Raw genomic sequence first — 3,083 nt, forward strand, 5'->3', positions numbered from 1 at the left:
TATATATACCCGTCCAGGACCCAACCTTGGCATCTTGTACTATATATATATATATATATATATATATATATATATATATATATATATAAAATAAATAAATTCACTTCACTCTCATTTGTAGTGAGGTTCCAAGAAGGTTCACTCTTTTAATTATTCTTTGTGCACCCTTGAGTTTGTTAGCAGTTTAATCGACAGAACACTAATTGAAACAGCTGAAAAGGCAAAGAGTGTTGTTTCTTGCTAGCTTAGATAAATATCCAGACATACACTTGACTTTCTCAGTTATAAAACTGGTTGGTGTCTATTAGTGTCTGCTAATGCCTTGCAAACAGAAGAGGATATGCGATTATCTTTTACGTTCATATGTCTGAACCAATTTCACTTTAAACAGGATTTCTCTTTATTCAGGTGTTTTTTGGGTATTCCATCTAGACATTGTTCTTCAGCTTTCAGTATCCTTGTATTTTAAATTGCACTCGAGTTTTCTACGTATCTCAAAATTTCAGTAATAACAAGGCCATCGTTTTTCTATAAAAAAAGCTGCTATTTTCATTAATATTATATTCATTTTCATACCAGAATCCCCCCTCAAGCATGGTATTTAAACTTGTTTTTGCATTGGGATATGTCCCCCATCAAGATTCAATTTTTTGAGAGCAATTTGCATATTAGATCTACAAATGGAAAGAGTTTAACACCAAGATTTGCCCCTCAAATTGACTTCATTAGGATTTGAGTAAGTATGGAAATAAGTTTGTAAACAATATTTGCCAAATGAGGTTTAATAATTAAAGAACATTGATAATAATTTTACACAGCAGCTGTTACTATTGAGATTCTCCCTCATCACTACATTCGTGGTATTCAAAAAGCTTCACACCATTTCAGTTTTGCTGAGATATTGTGGATAATGTACTTAAAGTTGAATCCATGCCCCGTTTATGAACAATAAAGTATTAACAAATTTACATATTATGAATAGGCAGTAAAAAGCCCTATTTTATCTCTGCATCTGTAAGCATTGTGGAGAATTAAATTTTCAAAGTTCGCATTTGGGTCCCCCAGGGTTCTGTGCTGGGACCAATCCTATTTATTTTCTCCATAAAAGACCTGGTGGATGGGGTAAACAGTTCAATCGCTGTATATGTGGATGATAATAAGCTAAGCAGGGCAATAACTTCTCCGCAGGAAGTAGAAACCTTGCAAAAAAATCTGAACAAATTAATGGGGTGGGCAACTACATGGCAAATGAGGTTTAATGTAGAAAAATTTAAAATAATGCATGTAGGTGGCAATTATATGAATGCAATCTATACACTGGGGGGAGAACCTCTGGGGGAATCTAAGATGGAAAAGGACCCGGGGTCCTAGTAGATGATAGGATCAGGAATGGCATGCAATGCCAAGCTGCTGCTAACAAAGCAAACAGAATATTGCCATGCATTAAAAAGAGGATCAACTCTAGAGATAAAACGATAATTCTCCCGCTCTACAAGACTGGTCCGGTTGCACCTAGAGTATGCTGTCCAGTTTTGGGCACCAGTGCTCAGGAAGGATGTACTGGAAATGGAGCTAGTAAAAAGAAGGGCAACTAAGCTAATAAATGATCTGGAGGATATTAGTTATGAGGAACAGTTGCGAGCACTGAACTTAATCTTTCTGGAGAAGAGACGCTTGAGAGGGGATATGATTTCAATATAAATGCCGTACTGGTGATCCACAATAGGGATAAAATGCGAAAGGGAGTTTAACAAGACATGTGGCCACTCATTAGAATTAGAAGAAAAGAGGTTTAACCTTAAACTACGTAGAGGGTTCTTTATTGTAAGAGTGGCAGGGATGTAGGAAATTCCTTCCACAGGTGGTGGTCTCAGAGGGAAGTATCAATAGTTTCAAAAAAACTATTAGATAGACACCTGAACGGCTGCAATATACAGGGATATACAATGTAATACTGACATATAATCATGCACATAGGTTGGACTTGATGGACTTGTGTCTTTTTTCAACCTCACCTACTATGTAACTATGTAACATTATAAGCAATGAAATCACAGCTTTACTTCTGTGAGAACCAATCTTGGCAGACTAAAACCCTTTGAAAATGAATAACTTCACATTATAAAAGTGGCTAGAGAAGTGAGTAAAGGCTTGCTTCAAAGCTCATTTACAGCTTATTCAGCATACAGGCATACACCACTTTTAAGTACACAATGGGGTTTATTTATTAAAGCTGGAAAGTGAAAAATCTGGCTCACTTCTGCATAGAAACCAATGGGCTTCCGGGTTTTATTACAAAAGCTTAATTGAACAAGCTGGGGTTAGAATCGCTTTGGTTTCTATGCAGGATTGAGCCTGATTTTGCACTTTCCAGATTTAGTAAATAAACCCCATTGTGTTCTTAAAAGTGGGGTATGCCTGTATCTATATTTTTGAATGATATAGTATTGGCACAGGTGCACTTTAAGGTAAAGTTACCACATTTTCAAAATGAATTCTGAAGATGCCCTACTGACCATGTCCAAGTTTAGCCACACCCAAAAGGCCAAATTCCAATCGTAGGCACACCCACAAAGTCACACTCCTATTTTTAACATGCCTTAAAACAATCAGCCACAGATTTTTGGAAAAATAGACAAACATTGATGATATTAAGACACAATGCATGGCAAGTTTACAAATTGACTGGTGAATTATAAGTTAAATATACAAGTTTTGGATTAGTCGGATTGTCTTTATTTTGTTTTTAACAACACAAATTGCTCATTATATTAGCAGGTGAGTCAGCACTCCACTGGCAGACAAATAGTTATTTAAAATCCATAGAAGACATATGCAGGAGGGTGGTAAGCTTGATAGGAGAAAATACATGTGCAGTCACCGGCAGCTCCTTGATGGGTATGGGGTCCCTTCAAGACATTTAACAATAAAGGAGGGTGTCAGATCAGTATATGTCAAACACAAACTTTTATTTATTCTGAAAATGTAAAATATTCTGTTTTACAAGCCTGTGGACTATGGCATGTGTTAGAGCTCCAGACACTGGCGTTTGTTATTGTGGTTACTTTCCAGTCCATTGAGAC

At 36.4% G+C, this 3,083-nt stretch overlaps 1 long non-coding RNA gene across 1 annotated transcript in view; it reads right to left on the bottom strand.

Moving 5' to 3' along the window:
- Positions 1-2,713: 2,713 nt before the first annotated feature.
- LOC143998263 (uncharacterized) overlaps positions 2,714-3,083 on the bottom strand; it is a 20,345-nt gene continuing 19,975 nt past the window's right edge. Inside the window, exon 2 of the long non-coding RNA XR_013277811.1 lies at positions 2,714-2,909. This is a non-coding gene — a long non-coding RNA (uncharacterized LOC143998263). The remainder of the gene's footprint in view (positions 2,910-3,083) is intronic.

Source organism: Lithobates pipiens, unplaced genomic scaffold, assembly GCF_037356315.1.
Source record: "Lithobates pipiens isolate NorthernLeopardFrog02 unplaced genomic scaffold, aLitPip1_a1.2 Scaffold_19, whole genome shotgun sequence".
In the NCBI taxonomy this organism is placed as follows: domain Eukaryota; kingdom Metazoa; phylum Chordata; class Amphibia; order Anura; family Ranidae; genus Lithobates; species Lithobates pipiens.